Source organism: Syngnathus scovelli, chromosome 8, assembly GCF_024217435.2.
Source record: "Syngnathus scovelli strain Florida chromosome 8, RoL_Ssco_1.2, whole genome shotgun sequence".
Taxonomy (NCBI): domain Eukaryota; kingdom Metazoa; phylum Chordata; class Actinopteri; order Syngnathiformes; family Syngnathidae; genus Syngnathus; species Syngnathus scovelli.
In genome coordinates this window covers 5,811,875-5,832,513 of record NC_090854.1, presented here as the reverse complement: position 1 = coordinate 5,832,513, position 20,639 = coordinate 5,811,875, and the positions used below count along the sequence as shown (strand labels likewise).

Sequence of the window (20,639 nt, the reverse complement as noted above, 5' to 3'; positions counted from 1 at the left end):
GTGTCCAAAACATGCGGCCGCAAATCCGATGACACGACTACAAAGTCGATCATCGAACTGCGGCCTAGGGTGTCCTGGTGCCAAGTGCACACATAGACACCCTTATGTTTGAACATGGTGTTCATTATTGAAAATATGTGTCGAGCACAGAAGTCCAACAATAGAACACCGCTCGGGTTCAGATCAGGGGGGCCGTTCCTCCCAATCACGCCATTCCAGGTCTCACTGTCATTGCCCACGTGAGCATTGAAGTCACCCAGTAGAACGATGGAGTCCCCAGAAGGAACGCTCTCCAGCACTTCCTCCAGGGACCCCAAGAAGGGTGGGTACTCTGAGCTGCCGTTTGGTGCATAGACACAAACAACAGTCAGGACCCGTCCCCCCACCCGAAGGCGGAGGGAGGCTACCCTCTCGTTCACCGGGGTGAACCCCAATGTGCAGGCGCCCAGCCGGGGGGCAATAAGTATACCCACACCTGCTTGACGCCTCTCACCGTGGGCAACTCCAGAGTGGAAGAGAGTCCAGCCCCTCTCGAGAGGGCTTGTACCGGAACCCAAACTCTGCGTGGAGGCTAGTCCGACTATATCTAGTCGGAATCTTTCTGCCTCGCACACCAGCTCGGGCTCCTTTCCAGCCAGAGAGGTGACATTCCATGTCCCAAGAGCCAGCTTCTGCAGCCGGGGATCAGACCGCCAAGGTCCCTGCCTTTGGCTGCCCCCCAGCTCACATTGCACCCGACCCCTTCGGCCCCCCCCCCACAGGTGGTGAACCCATGGGAAGGGGGACCCACGTTTCCATTTCGGGCTATGCCCGGCCGGGCCCCATGGGCGAAGGCCCGGCCACCAGACGCTCGCCTTCGAGCCCCGCCTCCAGGCCTGGCTCCAGAGGGAGGCCCCGGTGACCCGCGTCCGGGCGAGGGAAAACAAAGTCCATTTATATTTTTCATCATAAGGGGCTTGGGTGAGCCGTGCTTTGTCTGACCCCTCACCTAGGACCCGTTTGCCATGGGTGACCCTACCAGGGGCATGAAGCCCCCGACAACATGGCTCCTAGGATCATAGGGGCACGCACACCCCTCCACCACGATAAGGTGACGACTCGCGGAGGGGCGCTTATCAGCAACATCTTAAAATTGCGCTCCTCACTGGTTTCCCCCCTGACTTAGGCAATTGGGCGAGGAAACACTTGGTGGAAGCGGACACTGCTTGGTTTACAAAAAACATGCAGTGGCCCAGAGACGCTGACAAAGGAATTGAGAAAGGCAAAAGTTCTGATGTATTTTATCTAGATGATTATAATGCTCTAACCAGCTCAGTGGCCTAGTAGTAGAGTGTCCGCCCTGAGACTGGAAGGTTGTGGGTTCAAACCCCGGCCGGGTCATACCAAAGACTATAAAAATGGGACCCATTGCCTCCCTGCTTGGCACTCAGCATTAAGGGTTGGAATTGGCGGGTTAGATCACCAAATGATTCCCGAGCGCGGCACAGCTGCTGCTTACTGCTCCCCTCTCCCCCAGGGGATGGATTAAAATCACATGGGGATGGGTTAAATGCAGAGGACAAATTTCACCACACCCAGATGTGTGTGTGACAATGATCATTGGGGGACTTTAAATGAAGATACAACAATCTTCTTCCAAAGTTCCCAAAGGGGCAGAGGAAGAGTTAGATACCAACAACGTCGCAAGCCACCATTCAAATCAAAACCCCCATCAGATTCAGACAACTGTTGGAACTGTGGGAGACGAGGACACTTTGCACGAGAGTGTCGTTTTGCAAAACAATGCCAATCAAAGGGTGGAGGAAGGAGCAGAGGAAAAGCCAAATTTTTAGCATGACAAGCTTCCTCCTCTTTGACCGCTTATGCTCATACAGAGAAAGAAAGAATAGATGCCCATATGACAGCAAAACATATCATTGTCAGATTATTAGAATTTTTTTTAGATTATTAGAAGTCCTGTCCATACAAGAAGTATGACAATGCTGTTTGTATGCCCAAATTACAAATGACTAGAGCTCAAATTGTGTTACACTAAAGTTAAAATATGCAAATCAAGTGGTAAAGAAATGCAACTTGCTTCTAGAAGATAAATAAATAAAATTAGAATGTGCTGTCCTCGTGTGCATGGGAGGGACCAGCTCATGATCGACCACAGGAAATGGCCAGCCTGTGACGAATCATTAGTGCTGGGACCTACCTTCCGCACGCGAGAGCTGTGCATGTGTGTGCGTATGTGTTAAAGTTAAAGTTAAAGTCCCAAATTGATGAAGATTGGCTAAACTTTTAGTATAAAGAAATTTGCTAGACTGTTGTCTATTCAATTTACACCGCAGAACAGAAACAATTTGACAGAAAAAAATGAGAGGAAAAGAGAGAAATCTGTTTGCGAGCAGAACCTAATCCACACTAGTGCATGTTAAGTGTCGAGCCCACATGAGAAATTCGAAGAAAAAAAACGACAGAACATGCTTTCAGGAATTGGAAGAAGCTAAATTGTGAATTTAAGATTTTGCAATGCTTCATTTAATAGGAATAATTGATTGGTTGTGTTATAAGATTATGCAAAATTCTAAATGCAAGCTAAATCTGAGAGATTGAGTTCTTCAAATTTAAAAACAAAGAAAAAATTCAGGTTAATTTGCCAGTTGTTTGTTTCAGTTAAGTTTTTTTTTTTTTAATTGGTGGATTGTTCTACCAGGAAACCTGAGTTGAAAATGATATATGAATGTTGTGTGGTGAGCTTGGATGAATTGGGACCAATGTGATAGAAAGACTCTGTTCAGACGAGTTGCAAGCCGCACCCTCTCTGCCTGGGTGTGTCTCAGCCACACCCAAGGAGGCAGGCTGTTGAGAGCACCAGGTGGGGTTAATTAAGAGGGAGAGTGTTGGAGCTCACGGTAACCTGCCATGATTTAGACAAGGCAGCATTTCCAAAGGGCAGGACTGCAGCGGAAAGCTTGGAAACCGAAACAAAAGAAGGAGCCGGTGAGCCTTTGGACATTTGAATATGGGGCTACAGCTCACATCTGGGTGGCTTCGGAAATTAATATGTAAAATTGATGGGTTATGGTTATGCTCAACATTATAGTGAAATTGTGGTAAATTATGTGGTGTATTCTAAAAAGTAAAAGCTAAAAAAGAAATCGGGAAAAACGTTTGTATGTATTTACCAGGGTTGAAAGCTGTTTGGCTAAGTCGTCCTGAATTTTGTATTTGATTTTGGATTGTATTGCTTAATTATGGTTTAGAGTTTGACCATCTATTTGTGTTTATTTTAAGGTTTTTCACCTGTGTTGGCTGCGTTGGCTGTGTTTGGCTGAAGATGAAAATAAACCAAAGACAAGGAAAAAAAACCGTCATGATCACTGAGTGAAGTCCAGTTCAAATCCTTTTGTCCAAGCGCCTTTCAAGTGGGAAGCTGCAGTTCAACCCCACAAAAGTGTGGGCCACTTGACAGACTCCTTTTTGGAGACTGTGTGTGAGATGCAAATGAACATTGATGAGTGATAGCCTGAATGAAAAGAAATTACAGGTTGAATGGTTGAAGTTGTTGGCGACTACTATGGAAAATTAGTAGAGCGACTTTGATGAAAGAGTGATTTTGAGCAGGTTGAATGTTAGAAAGAAACACGTAGCTTTTGGATTGATAATTAACTAGAGAAAAAAAACTGGAGAACCAGTAACACATGTAGAAGATGTGTGAACTGAGAAATTGAGAAGTGTTTTGGAAAGAAAGTCAAATTAAATGATGATGTAATCGTATGTACTAAAGAACGCATTCTCCCAAAAGGTTTGTCAAGGTGTGAGGCATGGGCGTTGCCAAGCCTCAAAAGGAGGGAGTGAGTAGGACAGATAGTGGAAGATAGTAATAATGCAACACTTTATGACAATGAATTTTCAAATACATTTGGTGTTATACTGTGGTAATTTTTTTGTTCTGGTGTAGATAGGTTAGCAACACGAGAGATTTAGAGGTTCAAAAGAAAGACAGTTAAAAGAAAACATTTTTGATTTGGACAATTGCAGGTGAACAGGAACATGAGAACGATAAGAACTACGAGAGTTGCAAACAACAGATGAAGAGCAGTCCTTGGCAGATTATATGATCAGGACGCTCAAACTGTGTCAAAGACAAATTTACTGCCGCCTGATCTTTCCTCCTCACAGGTCGACAACCCCATCAATCCAGGAGACTGGGTCTACATCAAGGTCATCAAAAGAAAGAACTGGGCCAGCCCGCGGTGGGAGGGACCGTTCCAAGTTTTGCTTGCTACTCCCACGGCGGTAAAAATTTCTCAACGGCCCAGCTGGATTCACCTCAGCCACTGCAAGTTGGAGTGAGTGCTGGACCCCTAATTCGGAGTGGTGGGGAAGCCTGACTACAAAGGAGCTCCATCGTTTAGGGTGAGGCGTCTCAATGTTGGTGAAGAATTCATCGATCCCCACTCCGCTCATTTCCAAAACCGTCTTATCCATTTCAAATCATGCATATGGATTTTATTGAACTCACCCAAAGTGGGCCTCACAAATACTGCCTAGTGATGATTGATGCATTTTCCAAATGGGTGGAAATAGTTCCATCTAAACGCGCAGATGCCTTAACAGTGGCAAAAGCCATTTGCAAAGCCATCATACCGACTCATGGCACCCCCCGAACTATTTACAGTGACAATGGTCCACACTTTGTGAACCAAGTTGTACAGAACATGGCTGTACACCTTGGGATAACGTTAAAAAAACACTGCGCTTGGCATCCTTCGAGCGCTGGCCTGGTTGAACGAGCAAACTCCACCATCAAAAGCAGGTTGAAGGAAACAACAGGCAGACCTTGGCCAGAGTGCCTAGACTTAGTGAAGCTCTATATGAGAATTACTACCACTTCAGAAGGACTAACACCTTTTGAAATCATCCATGGGAGACCATATAGACTACCCGTGTTCCCTGCAGATTTGCAAAAAGCAGATGAAGAACAGTTCTTGGCATATTATCTAATCAGGACGCTCAAACTGAAAGATGTGTCGAATGCAAATTTACTGTCGCCGGATCTTTCCTCCTCACAGGCCGACAACCCCATCAATCCAGGAGACTCGGTCTACATCAAGGTCATCAAAAGGAAGAACTGGGCCAACCCACAGTGGGAGGGACCATTCTAAGTCTTGCTGACTACCCCCACCGCAGTAAAGATTTCTCAACGGCCCAGCTGGATTCACCTCAGCCACTGTGTTAGGGTTTTTCAGATTATCCTTATCGTATGATTATGTTGGAATACAACCGGTAATAAATAACCTACCTTGTCCCATCCTCCACAAGGTCGTAAAACATCCCCTGATGTGTTTTGACTAGAGCACAAGGGCTTCCTATTCAGCCTGCTCTTCCCCCCACTCTGTTTCTCTTAATAAATATGTCCTTGCAGTTGGGAGATTTTAGACCTCCATTTGAACATCGCTGTACGCACAGCGACGAATGGACTCTCCACCTGCAGGTGTCTAAAAGGACTTACTTGTCTCCCGTGTGGTTCTTGCAAAATAAGTTGGAGTGAGCAAATCTCTAACACACTGCAAGTTGCAGAGAGTGCTGGACCCCTAATTCGGAGTGGTCGGGAAGGCTAACTACAAAGGGGCCTCATCGTTTAGGGTGGGGCGTCTCAATGTTGGTGAAGAATGCATCGATCCCCACTCCGCTAGGCGAGGGGATGTCCCGGTGTCTCTGCCATCCTAGTAGCAACGGGGCTCCATATGCCAGATGGATCCTCTGCTGCGTTGTGGTTGGAGCGTGCTATGGTCTATTGACTCATCTGAACAGACCAAATGACAATGTTGCCCGTGGTAAACGATGGTCACATGATGAGAATTTTGAGGACTGGTCATGGGACCCCAGAAACCCATACGAAACCAACACTTGGTACCGGTATGTCAGGTTCACTGTGAGAGCTCACACACAGGAGGGGTGCTATGTGTGTTCGAAACTCCCCCCTTCCTCCACGCAAGTTCGTTTGGAGGCCAGAGCAATGAATGTCACTGAAGCGAAACGTATGGCATCCATGGGAGGAGTTGGATATCAACGCCGAGCAGTCACAATCAGTGATGCCGACCCATCCCACTCTGGACTTGCAGACGGTGCCTATGATGAACACTTCTGGGCAAATCTCAATGTGACTGTTAGAGGATGAACAATAGTGGCCTACACGGCGAGACCAGCTGGAGTGAATTACACATGTTACATCCAAGGTAGCAGGACCCACGTCTGCATTAACGACGACTGCTCTCCAGGAGGAAACTGGATGGGAGCTTTGGACATCACCGCTGTGTGCCAGGATGAGAGAGCCGTTTTCAAGGTGTAAGGGCTCTACTACCGACATGGCTGCACCATCGGACGGGACCTACTTCATCCAGAGTTTCAGAAGCACTGCCTCACCTGCATCCTATGAGTGCACGTGCCTGTTCAGAACGGATCGTGGTTTTGTGGTCACCAGAGTTGTCCGATGCTGCCTGCCAACTGGACACGAGTGTGTGCGCCAGTGTGTGTGACAGAACACACCTACAGACTAGAACATCATCAGCTGACGAAAACACGAGCACATATACAACTTCTTAGGCGTGGCAGATGTGATAATGATAATGAGACGTGGATTGCGTAGATGCTGTACTGTTGAGCATGTTTTACGGAAACTTGTTGATTTGACCATCAAATATGCTTCGCAAGTGATGGATACAATGATGTACTGTTTCTGTGTTTTTCTTTTTATTTTTTATTTGATAGCATTCTGGTCGCCTAAGGCAGAGGGGCCGTGTAAGAATTTTCCTGCTAATAACACCTGGCCAGCAGGTTTTTCGCTTACACAATAAGTTTGATCTGGGGTATTAAGGTATTACCTCATCTTCACTGGAAAGTGTTGCTATCATTGTTTGTTGTTTTTATTTTTACTATTCTTCTTTCTTCATTATACATATATATATGTTTTTTTCTTACTTGTCTTTGTTGTTTGGGGTGACATAATCATATGATAAAACAGGAGGGAGATGTTAGGGTTTTCCAGGTTATCTTTATCGTAGGATTATGTTGGAATGTAGACTATAATGATTAACCAATCTTGTCTTGCTCTCACAATGCAGTAAAATGAAGTGGTTGCTTCCTCTGCTTGATTGACCAGCTGCAGATGAAGCAATCAAAGTTGTTCTGTTTCCCACAACAGTGTAAAACACCCCCTGCTCTGATCTTATCAGAGGACAGGGGTTCACCAAACCTGTCCACTCTCACCCCCACTCTGTTCCTCCTAATAAATATGCCCTTGCAGGAAGGAGACTTTCAGATTTCATTCCTTGAGCGAGTGAACTCTCCACCTGCAGGTGTCTAAAAGGACTTGCTTGTCTCCCGTGTGGTTCTTGCAAAATAAGTTGGAGTGAGCAAATCTCTAACAACTCACACCAAGTGACAGTGAACGCGATGACAAATGTGATAGGACTCGGAAAACAAATACCTTAACATGGCAAAGTGAAAATAATGTAGTGGAGTAGACTGTTGGAGGAAGACTTTTGAGTATCTTTACCCAGGTGCTCGATCAGAACGATGGATTAGGACAAGATTATTTAAGGACCTACTGAAGCTGCTTCTTTCCCCATGCTCACCCATGAACATGCTCAGCAGTACAAATGACTGAATTTTTAGGCATTTAATTGGCAATTTTACGATAAAAGTCCGGTACGAATGTACGAAATATTCACTTGGGAAGAACATCCAGAAATGAAGGGTTTACCGTTAATATTCGCTGATTGCCTGTTCACTTACACATACTAAATTTGTTTGTTGTTGTATGAGTGATAGATGCAAATGGATTGGCGCTTGTGTGGTTAGGAATATGTGTGTGTGTGTGTGTGTGTGTGTGTGTGTGTGTGTGTGTGTGTGTGTGTGTGTGTGTGTGTGTGTGTGTGTGTGTGTGTGTGTGTGTGTGTTGAGGGCAGTATGAAAGGCCAAAGTATTTTGGAGTTGGTATGAAAGGGTCACAGTTGAGGGAACACCCAAGCGTGATGACTAACAGCTGATGGTTAATCAAAGGCACCATGAACAACAAAAATAGTTCATGGAGAAGGCCGAATTCCGCAACACGGATGGACAAGACAGGACTGATATCGAACACTAGGACGATGGACATATGACATGACGAACCTGGACTCACCCGACAAGGTGACAAACTATGTAGATGACAACCATACGTATGGACCTTAAGCTTGCTTGTGGCAAGTGCGAGCTTTGCTTTGTTTCTGTGTGCCACTTGACTTATTGCAGCGTCAACCGCCAGCCAAGGAGCAGATTGCTGGTTGTTTTATAACTTGTATTACTTTTGCAGGTTGTCGATTGCAGTCTTGGAAAGTTTATGTTGAATTCACGTGAAAATGTTAACCCTAACCCTTTTGATTTTTATGATGATTGAGAAGTTTCAGGATGGAATCCTCGGGCGCCATGATTTATTGTGCGTCTATTTTCATTTAGTAGATGCTCGTTGTTAGGGTTTTTCAGATTATCCTTATCATATGATTATGTTGGAATGCAACCGGTAATAAATAACCTACCTTGTCCCATCCTCCACAAGGTCGTAAAACATCCCCTGATATGTTTTGACTAGAGCACAGGGGCTTCCTATTCAACCTACGCTTACCCCCACTCTGTTTCTCTTAATAAATATGCCCTTGCAGGAGGGAGAGTTTTTAGACTTCATTCCTTCAACGAGTGAACTCTCCACCTGCAGGTGTCTAAAAGAACTTGCTTGTCTACCGTGTGGTTCTTGCAAAATAAGTTGGAGTGAGCAAATCTCTAACATTTTGGTGCCGAAACCCGGGACCCCTCATACCCGCTATCTGTCTGACGAAGAAGGACGTGCTGCATTGTCGACAAGCCAGCGTCCACTGGGAGGACCTGGAGGAGAAAGTCCTGGGAAGAGAATTCTTCGCTGGGCCAGCATCTTAGGTCTGCCTTCGTCTGACAGAGGTGGATTGACGGGACCCGGCAGTGCAACGAACCAGGGGACAAGTAAGTTAAAGGCCTGAAGTTGTGTGATTGTGTTGTTGTTTGTGAAACGCGTAAAAAACCACAGGTGCACGAGAGATACGGCTTTGGTTTGTCCGAGCTATGAGATACGGCTTTGGTTTGTCCGAGCTATGAGATACGGCTTTGGTTTATCCGAGCTATGAGATACGGCTTTGGTTTGTCCGAGCTATGAGATACGGCTTTGGTTTGTCCGAGCTGTGAGATACGGCTTTGGTTTGTCCGAGCTATGAGATACGGCTTTGGTTTGTCCAAGCTATGAGGCCTAAAAAAGCGCTGGAGTTTGTGTGATTGAGTGTGTGACTGGTAGGATAAATTGACTAAAAAGCAGTTCTAGCGTTTATCCACGGCAATAAAACAGGCTAGTAATCTGTTGAAAGGTCAATTTAAACTTGCATTGAGGATCCTCAAAGAAAAAAAAAAAATTTTGAAAAAAATTGTAAAACCTTAAACTACTAAGATTAAGATGGGAAATAAGAACGGTAAATCTCTTGCTCTGCTCTTCTTTAAAACGAGAAGTTCATGGCAAGTAGATTTCTTAATTGTATGCAATACATGCTGAAGTGGAAGAAAATGTATGGAGTACAAGGAAATTTGAAATGTGGAAGAAGTGGTAGAAGTGCTAGAGTGTGGTTGAAATCTTCACAAAGAGATGAGAACGAATTCAAGAGACAAAAGCTAGAAAGATGAAAACTGATGAGGTCACAAGTGTTTGTCAGACCAGGAGACAATAAGGCCCCTGTGAGCAGGTGCAAAGCCGCAGCTCAAGCCGCGGCTCAAGCAAGGGGCAAGAGGAGTTTCCGGTCCTATGCAAATCATGTATCGAAATTTAAAAGATCTGAAACCTCTCCCATATAACAGCAAAACATGTCATTGTCAGGTTATCAAAAATCTTTTTAGATTGTTAGAGCCCCTGTCCACACAAGAAGTATGACAATGCTGTTTGTAGGCCCAATTACAAATGAATAGGGATCAAATTGTGTTACACTGAAGTTAAAATATGCAAATCAAGTGGTAAAGAAATGCAACTTGCTTCTAGAAGATAAATAAATAAAATTAGAATGTGCTGTCCTCGTGTGCATGGGAGGGACCAGCTCATGATCGACCACAGGAAATGGCCAGCCTGTGACGAATCATTGTTGCTGAGACCTACCTTCCGCACGCGAGAGCTGTGCGTGTGTGTGCGTATGTGTTAAGTTGATGAAGATTGGCTAAACTTTTAGTATAAAGAAATTTGCTAGACTGTTGTCTATTCAATTTACACCGCAGAACAGAAACAATTTTGACAGATAAAAATGAAAGAAAAAGAGAGAAATCTGTTTGCGAGCAGAAACTAATCCACACTAGTGCATGTTAGTGTCAAGCCCTCATGAGAAACTCGGAGTTAACAAAACAACAGAACATGCTTTCAGGAATTGGGAGAAGCTAAATTGTGAATTTAAGATTTTGCAATGCTACATTTAATAGGAATAATTGATTGGTTGTGTTATAAGATTATGCAAAATTCTAATTGCAAGCTAAATCTGAGAGATTGAGTTCTTCGAATTTAAAAACAAAGAAAAAATTCAGATTAATTTGCCAGTTGTTTGTTTTAGTTACGTTTTTTTTGAATTGGTGAATTGTTCTACCAGGAAACTTGAGTTGAAAATGATATATGAATGTTGTGTGGTGAGCTTGGATGAAATGGGACCAATGTGATAAGAAGACTCCTTTTTGGAGACTGTATGAGATGCATATGATGAGCATTGATGAATGATTGCCTGAATGAAAGGTTGAATGGTTGAAGTCGTTGGCGACTACTATAGAAAATTAGTAGAGCGACTTTGATGAAAGAGTGATTTTGAGCAGGTTGAATGCTAAAAAGAAAACGTAGCTTTTTGATTGATAGTTAACTAGAGAAAACACTGGAGAACCAGTAACACATGTAGAAGATGTGTGAACTGAGAAATTAAGAAGCGTTTTGGAAAGAAAGTCAAATTAAAAGATGATGAAATCATATGTAGTAATACAACATTTTACTACATATGGATTCTCTAAATCATACAATTGAGTAAAATATAACATACGTTTTGATTCGTATTCAAATTTCTAAGATTCTTGTGATAAACAATGAGAAAACGATTGAAAAGTAACTAAAAAAACTACAAAAAAGTGAAAATGTTTAATCATTTGCTAGCTGAGTCACTCCCCATTCAGGGAGGGCATCCATTTACTTGCTAAGCTAGTTGTCAAAACAGTCCAATTGCCACGAAAAGTAGCTATGTGCACGTGTGCAGTACACACACACACACACGAGACTGATAAGGTGTCAAGAGGTAACAAGCTTGCAGACAGAACCACAAAGCTGCAGCGCAAAAGACACTTCAAATTTTATACACACAAGAAGCAGATTAGATCACTGAAACATTTTTAAAGATGTGCAGCGACAAAGTCCATAGAGTGAAATTCAATTATGGACAAAAAGAGGAGCAAGATTAGAGAATGGCATCTATAAATGACCTATCCCACCAAAGAACCTATGCTAATGGTGAGCAATATTGAGCCATGGTGCGTGTCACATGGCTCAAGAGGAGGGATAGTGGGGCAGGTCAGTCAGCTTTATACAACATATGGATTTGATTCATATTCAAAACAGTTTCAAAACAAAACAATTTTTTTTGTAGAGCTTGTTTCAACAAAAACAAAAACACTGAATGCCTCCAATTTAAAAGATCAATTTGACCTTTGCAGGATGATCTGCTGTGTCGGATCTGGACTGCCATGAAAGTATGATGTTTATATGTGTACTTTGTCAACAACCTCTGTAGATGTTAAAGAATGGGATGAATATCTAGAATGAATGTGGATAATTTGTTTCAGGTAACTAACTATAAGAGTAACTGAAAAAAGAAACAATTGATTGCTTATGGCAAAACAAGCTGCAAAGAAAGAAAAAAAAATAATTGAATATGTCATATGTATGGATTTGCGACCGATTATTTATGTTGTACCGTTCCCAATGACCAAAGATTGTGTGAAATCTGTCACGTCTACTGGATTGTGAAGTGTGTGACAGAGCAGTCTATATAATATCCATTGAGAGAAAAAAAGAAAAAAAAAAAAAGAAGCCATTGCTTTCAGAGAATGTAGTCAAGCGAAATTGTATATACATCAACATGCCAAGATCTGGGAAAAAAGCTGGTAAAAACCAAAATATCTTTAAATTTGAGAGGTGACGATGATTTGACCGAAATTGATGCAATTGGAGTCCCTATAGGAGTTCCTGATTAATAAGAATTAAATGACCAAATTGCAGCGGGATGGGAGTCCTCCATTTGCTGCTGGTGAACGATGAACAAGAACGTAGACAGGATAAATTACATCCATTACAACATGCAGAAATTGGGCAAACGGACACAAGCGGGGCTCGAGGCAGTGCATAAACAGCTAGCCACGCCTTCCCTAATGTCGATCCAGAACCACAATGCTCATGATATGTTGTTGTCTGAGAAAGGAGGCGTCTGCGCAATGTTTGGAGAACAATGCTGCACCTTCATCCCCAACAACACCGCCCCTGATGGGAGCCTGACGGAATGCAGGCCTGCGATCCCTCAAAACGAGGATGAAAGAGCACTACAAGTGGATGAATGCTTTTGGGAAATATAACACCATTGTGTCCTCAATTTTACCATCAGTTCCAGTGTTGCTCACCTTGTATGGATGTTGCATACCGTGTCTTCGTGCTCTGTTTAATTGTCTCGCCACTACAGTAATATCGCCCATGGAGGACGAGATTGCTCAGATATACCTAATGTCTGAGCGGCAACATGATGATGTTGATGGCAAAATTCCTGCATCTGTGTTACCAGACTTTTCCCAGATCCATGGGATTCTGAATGATGACATCGCAACGTTTATCCTTTGGTATAAACATATTTGTCCTCATGAATGTGATCCGACGACTGAGAGTCGAGAAAAGGGGTTGTTTACGGTGATGTGTGAATTTCAGCAAATATGTGATAAACTGTGGAGAAATGTCAGGATAATTAGTTTTGTAGAAGCGCTGGCCGGCCTGAACCGGAGGTCTCATACCTTCGCTCAAGGCCAACACATCTGCCAGGTTTTAGGGAGTTCTTATACTCCCTTCCTTGTCTTATCTGTGAGAGGCCCTCACTATTTATGAACAGAACACCTTTGTTCTTTGTCTAGCTAAAGAGAAGTTCTATTATGCCTTGTAGTTTCTATTTACGAATTGTTGTTGACCGGGACAGTTTTTTAGTTATCCCATATTTACTCAATGTTTGGTTAAGTAGACTTCATGCAAGTTATCTCACATCTGCTTAACGTTTGTTGGAGTGTATGCACGAGAGGGACACGGCATCCAGGAGTTGGATATCAACACCGTGCTGTCACAGTCAAAGATGCTGACCCTTACCGCCCTGGACTTGCAGACAGTGCCTGTGATCAGCTATTCTGGGCAAATCTCAATGTGACTGTTAGAGGATGAACAATACCACAAGTGGCCTACACAGAGAGACCAGCTGGAGTGGATTACACGTTACATCCAAGGTTTATCCGATGCTGCCCGCCAACTGGACAGGAGTGTGTGCACCAGTGTGGGTGACAGACCACACCTACAGGATACGACATCATCAGCTGACAGAAGCACACAACTCTTCTGGACGTCGACGCAGGGCAGTCACAACCTTCGACCCTCATGACCCTGTCTGGGGTGCAAACGTTCCAGACGACCATAAAATATGGTCCGTCGGAGACAAAGTTGTCCTTGCGCTCTTTCCTCAGATTGGGGTTGGGAAACTATCGCTCTTCATCGAGACACTGAACTATCGTTTTCAATCCTTTGTGAATCTCTCACTGCAAATCAACGATGAACAAAATAGAGAGATTCAGGCTATTAGACTGATGGTCTTGCAAAACGGGATGGTTCTGCACTTGTTGACGGCAGCACAAGGTGGTGTGTGCCACATCATTGGGACTTCCTGTTGCACATACATACCAGGAGAAAATGACACCCACATCGACGACGCCATGAATTCACTGAAGAACTTACAACAGGCCATGTCTAATGACAAGGTCCCACATCAGTTTGATTTCTTTTCGTGGCTATTCTCTGGCAGCTGGTGGCAACTGCTTTTGAAATTGCTGTCTCCTGTGCTTGTTGTGCTGGTGGTGTTGTGCTTGTTTACGTCCTGCGTTATCCCATGTTTGAAGTCTGCTGTGTCGAAGTTTGTGTCCTCTACTGTAGCCCAAGTTCATATACAATTTCTTAGAGATGACGGATGTGATGACGATAATGACACGTGGATTGCGTAGATGCTGTTCTGTTGAGCATGTTTTACAGAAACTTGATGATTTGACCATCGAAAATGCTTCGCAAGTGATGGATACAATGATGTACTGCTTCTGTGTTTTTGTTTTTTTATTGTTAGCATTCTGGTCGCCTTAGGCAAAGGGGCCGTGTAAGAATTTTCCTGTTAATAACATCTGGCCGGCAGGTTTTTCGCTTACACAATAAGTTTGATCTGGGGTATCAAGGTGATGCCTCTTCTTCACTGGAAAGTGTTGCTATCATTGTTTGTTGTTTTATATTTTTACTATTCTTCTTTCTTCATTATACATATATATGTGTGTTTTTTTTTTACTTGTCTTTGTTGTTTGCGGAGGCATAATCATGTGACAAAACAGGAGGGAGATGTTAGGGTTTTTCAAATTATCCTTATCGTATGATTATGTTGGAATGCAACCGGTAATAAATAACCTACCTTGTCTCATCCTACACAAGGTCGTAAAACATTCCCTGATATGTTTTGAGTACAAGGGCTTCCTATTCAGTCATCTCGTACCCCCACTCTTTCTCTTAATAAATATGCCCTTGCAGTTGGGAGTCTCCAGACTTCATTCCTGTAGCGAGTGAACTCTCCACCTGCAGGTGTCTAAAAGAACTTGCTTGTCTCCCGTGTGGTTCTTGCAAAATCAGTTGGAGTGAGCAAATCTCTAACACCATTGCTTTCAGAGAATGTAGTCAAGCGAAATTGTATATACATCAAACATGCCAAGATCTCGGGAAAAAGCTGGTAAAACCTAAAATATCTTTAAATTTGAGAGGCGACGATGATTTGACCGAAATTGATGCAATTGGAGTCCCTAGAGGAGTTCCTGATTAATAAGAATTAAATGACCAAATTGCAGCAGGATGGGAGTCCTCCATTTGCTGCTGGTGAACGATGAACAAGAACGTAGACAGGATAAATTTCATCCATTACAACATGCAGAAATTGGGCAAACGGACACAAGCGGGGCTCGAGGCAGTGCATGAACAGCTGGCCACGCCTTCCCTAATGTCGATCCAGAACCACAATGCTCATGATATGTTGTTGTCTGAGAAAGGAGGGATCTGCGCAATGTTTGGAGAACAATGCTGCACCTTCATCCCCAACATCGCCCCTGATGGGAGCCTGACGGAGGCGATTGCAGGCCTGCGATCCCTCAAAACGAGGATGAAAGAGCACTACAAGTGGATGACTGCTTTTGGGAAGTATAACGCCCTTGTGTCCTCAATTTTACCATCAATTGCAGTGTTCACTGCTATGCTCACCTTGTATGGATGTTGCATACCATGTCTTTGTGCTCTGTTTAATCGTCTCGTCACTACAGTAATATCGCCCATGGAGGACGGGATTGCTCAGATATACCTAATGTCTGAGCGGCAACGTGATGATGTTGATGGCAAAATTCCTGCATCTGTGTTACCAGACTTATCCCAGATCCGTGGGATTCTGAATGATAACATCGCAACGTTTATCCTTTGGTGTAAACATATTTGTCCTCATGAATGTGATCAGACGACTGAGAGTCGAGAAAAGGGGTTGATTATGGTGATGTGTGAATTTGAGCAAATATGTGATAAACAGTGGGGAAATGTCAGGATAATTAGTTTTGTAGAAGCGCTGGCCGGCCTGAACCGGAGGTCTCATACCTTCGCTCAAGGCCAACACATCTGCCAGGTTTTAGGGAGTTCTTATACTCCCTTCCTTGTCTTATCTGTGAGAGGCCCTCACTAGTTATGAACAGAACACCTTTGTTCTTTGTCTAGCTAAAGAGGAGTTCTTTCTCTATTATACCTTGTAGTTTCTATTTATGAATTTTTGTTGACCGGGACAGTTTTTAAGTTATCCCATATTTACTCAATGTTTGGTTAAGTAGACTTCATGCAAGTTATCTCACATCTACTTAACGTTTGTTGGAGTGTATGCACGAGAGGTATCTGATGATTTACTCATCATTATTATTGTGTGAAACGTAGCAAGAAAGTCGAGAGCATTGTTTTACAGGGACACGGCATCCAGGAGTTGGATATTAACACCGAGCTGTCACAATCAGTGTTGCCGACCCATCCCGCTCTGGCCTTGCAGACGGAGGAAACTGGATGGGAGTTTTGGACATAGCCGCTGTGTGCCAGGATGAGAGAGCCGTTTTCAAGGTGTAAGGGCTCTACTACCAACATGGCTGCACCATCGGACGGGACCTACTTCATCCAGAAGTTCAGAAGCACTGCCTCACCTGCATCCTATGAGTGCACCTGCCTGTTCAGAACGGATCGTGGTTTTGTGGTCACCAGAGTTGTCCGATGCTGCCTGCCAACTGGACGTGAGTGTGTGCGCCAGTGTAAGTGACAGACCACACCTACAGACTGGAACATCATCGGCTGACGAAAACGCGAGCACATATACAACTTCTTAGACGTGACAGATGTGATAATGATAATGAAACGTGGATTGCGTAGATGGGTTTTTCAAATTATCCTTATCGTATGATTATGTTGGAATGCAACCGGTAATAAATTACCTACCTTGTCTCATCCTACACAAGGTCGTAAAACATCCCCTGATATGTTTTGACTAGAGCACAAGGGCTTCCTATTCAGTCTACTCTTACCCCCACTCTTTCTCTTAATAAATATGTCCTTGCAGTTGGGAGATTTCAGACCTCCATTCGAACATCGCTGTACGCACAGCGACGAATGGACTCTCCACCTGCAGGTGTCTAAAAGGACTTACTTGTCTCCCGTGTGGTTCTTGCAAAATAAGTTGGAGTGAGCAAATCTCTAACATTTTGGTGCCGAAACCCGGGACCCCTCATACCCGCTATCTGTCTGACGAAGAAGGACGTGCTGCATTGTCGACAAGCCAGCGTCCATTTGGAGGACCTGGAAAAGAAAGTCCTGGGAAGAGAATTCTTCGCTGGGCCAGCATCATAGGTCTGACTTCGTCTGACAGAGGTGGATTGACGGGACCCAGCAGTGCAACGAACCAAGGGACAAGTAAGTTAAAGGCCTGAAGTTGTGTGATTGTGTTGTTGTTTGTGAAACTCGTAAAAAATACACAGGTGCACGAGAGATACGGCTTTGGTTTGTCCGAGCTATGAGATACGGCTTTGGTTTGTCCGAGCTATGAGATACGGCTTTGGTTTGTCCGACCTATGAGATACGGCTTTGGTTTGTCCGAGCTATGAGGCCTAAAAAAAAAGCGCTGGAGTGTGTATGATTGAGTGTGTGACTGGTAGGATAAATTGACTAAAAAGCAGTTCTAGCGTTGATCCACGGCAATAAAACAGGCTAGTAATCTGTTGAAAGGTCAATTTAAACCTGCATTGAGGATCCTCAAAGAAAAAAAAAATTTGAAAAAAAAAAATTGAAAAAAAAATTGTAAAACCTTAAACTACTAAAATTAAGATGGGAAATAAGAACGGTAAATCTCTTGCTCTGCTCTTCTTTGAAATGAGAAGTTCATGGCAAGTAGATTTCTTAATTGTATGCAATACATGCTGAAGTGGAAGAAAATGTATGGAGTACAAGGAAATTTGAAATGTGGAAGAAGTGGTAGAAGTGCTAGAGTGTGGTTGAAATCTTCACAAAGAGATGAGAACGAATTCAAGAAACAAAAGCTAGAAAGATGAAAACTGATGCGATCACAAGTGTTTGTCAGACCAGGAGACAATAAGGCCCCTGTGAGCAGGTGCAAGGCCGCAGCTCAAGCTGCGGCTCAAGCAAGGGGCAAGAGGAGTCCTATGCAAATCTTGTATCGAAATCTAAAAGATCTGAAACCTCTCCCATATGACAGCAAAACATGTCATTGTCAGGTTATCGAAAATCTTTTTAGATAGTTAGAGCCCCTGTCCACACAAGAAGTATGACAATGCTGTTGGTAGGCCCAATTGCAAATGAATAGGGATCAAATTGTGTTACACTGAAGTTAAAATATGCAAATCACGTGGTAAAGAAATGCAACTTGCTTCTAGAAGATAAATAAATAAAATTAGAATGTGCTGTCCTCGTGTGCATGGGAGGGACCAGCTCATGATCGACTACAGGAAATGGCCAGCCTGTGGCGAATCATTGGTGCTGGAACCTACCTTCCGCACGCGAGAGCTGTGCATGTGTGTGCGTATGTGTTAAAATAATGAAGATTGGCTAAACTTTTAGTATAAAGAAATTTGCTAGACTGTTGTCTATTCAATTTACACCGCAGAACAGAAACAACTTTGACAGATAAAAATGAAAGAAAAAGAGAGAAATCTGTTTGCGAGCAGAAACTAATCCACACTAGTGCATGTTAGTGTCAAGCCCTCATGAGAAATTCGGAGTTAACAAAACAACAGAACATGCTTTCAGGAATTGGGAGAAGCTAAATTGTGAATTTAAGATTTTGCAATGCTACATTTAATAGGAATAATTGATTGGTTGTGTTATAAGATTATGCAAAATTCTAAATGCAAGCTAAATCTGAGAGTTTGAGTTCTTCAAATTTAAAAACAAAGAAAAAATTCAGATTAATTTGCCAGTTGTTTGTTTTAGTTTTTTTTAATTGGTGGATTGTTCTACCAGGAAACTTGAGTTGAAAATGATATATGAATGTTGTGTGGTGAGCTTGGATGAAATGGGACCAATGTGATAAGAAGACTCCTTTTTGGAGACTGTGTGAGATGCATATGATGAGCATTGATGAATGATTGCCTGAATGAAAGGTTGAATGGTTGAAGTCGTTGGCGACTACTATAGAAAATTAGTAGAGCGACTTTGATGAAAGAGTGATTTTGAGCAGGTTGAATGCTAAAAAGAAAACGTAGCTTTTGGATTGATAATTAACTAGAGCAAAAACTGGACAGACTGTTCTCCCTTCTACCATCAGGGAAGCGGTACCGCAACCTGCGGTCCCGCACAAGCAGACTGAGTAACAGCTTCTTTCCTCAAGCCATCAGACTCATGAACACACTGAGGAAAACCACTTGAACATTCCAAAGTCACCATGCCACTTATATATATACTGTTCTGAAAACCATGACAGATCGAAAAAAATATTTGGTCATACAGTACATGAATCACTTTTGTCAATGACAATTCTGTCAGTGACGGTGATGGTTTGCCTGACCGACTTCAGTGCAGGCTGCGTTGGTTAATTTTCGACTGTGTGACAGTATCAATCTGAGTGTGAATGGTTGTACGTCTCTACATGTACCCTTTGCTTAAGCGAGGGACCAATCTAGGGTATAGTCTGCCTTATGCCCAATGTCAGCTAGGAAAGACTCTAGCTCGCAGCATGATAAGTGGTATGGGAAATAGACGGACGAGTTTCTTTGCCATCTGTTCAGAATTGTTTTTATTGTGTTTAGTTCAGCTGTTCACTCTTTTCTTCTGCCTTGACTGGATACCTCAAATTTAATCATTACTTAATGTCACAGCCTCACTTCACCCCATCCACCATAACCCCAAATCTCATTTGCTTGATGACACAGAGGGAAAATATGCACAGCACACACTCGCAATTACTGTGAGCAAAGATTAGTCTCTCTACTAACTCATCTTCCTTTTAAGAGTACTGCCAATAACTGTTGTTTTAGTTTGTCAAATGATGTCTTTTGCATGCAGATGTATATGTTCTCATTTCTTTTTCCTTTCAGATGATTTTCTTCTCCAAGTGCCAGACACATTGCCTCTTTTGCGTTTCCATTACAACTAGAACCGCACAAGATCAAGTGAACTATGGAAGCATATACACTGCAGGGATTACTTGCGATTATAATGGCATTACACTGGACTGAACAAAACAGGTTGAAACAGGTGATCAAGTCTGTTTTATTGTCAGAATTAATGTCACTCCAGAACATTGTATCATGATGGAGGGAGGGACTTGGGGATGGATATAATTTTAATAAAACTGAATATTTTGAATTTGTATCACATCTTGCTAATTACAACAAAATACAAGGGCTACACCAATATTATCTTATTAAAATAATACAATTCCCTGTTTTCTACAAGTACAATATCAAATTCATATTTTACACTATTTAGTTGCATGGTCGACGAAAATAGTAATTGCCTACCCTATCAGCTAGCTTAGCACACTTTGTTACTCGAACAGGGGTCTTTTTTGCATCATGGACTGACCCCAAGGACCTTTTTGACAGCTTGTCAATGTGTGTGTGTACGTGTGTGTGCGTGCGTGCGTGCGTGCGTGCGTGTGTGTGTGTGTGTGTGCGTGCATGTGCGTGCCTGTGTGTCTGTGTGTGCATGTGTTAGTGTGAGATTTTTAAAAAATGGA

General features: G+C 43.1%; 1 long non-coding RNA gene across 1 annotated transcript; it reads left to right on the top strand.

Annotated features, from left to right (window-relative positions):
* Window positions 1-953: 953 nt before the first annotated feature.
* On the top strand, window positions 954-20,451 carry LOC125974195 (uncharacterized). The gene is made up of 3 exons (XR_007483399.2): window positions 954-2,985; window positions 3,280-4,404; window positions 5,061-20,451. It is a non-coding gene; the product is annotated as an uncharacterized lncRNA (long non-coding RNA).
* Window positions 20,452-20,639: the final 188 nt, after the last annotated feature.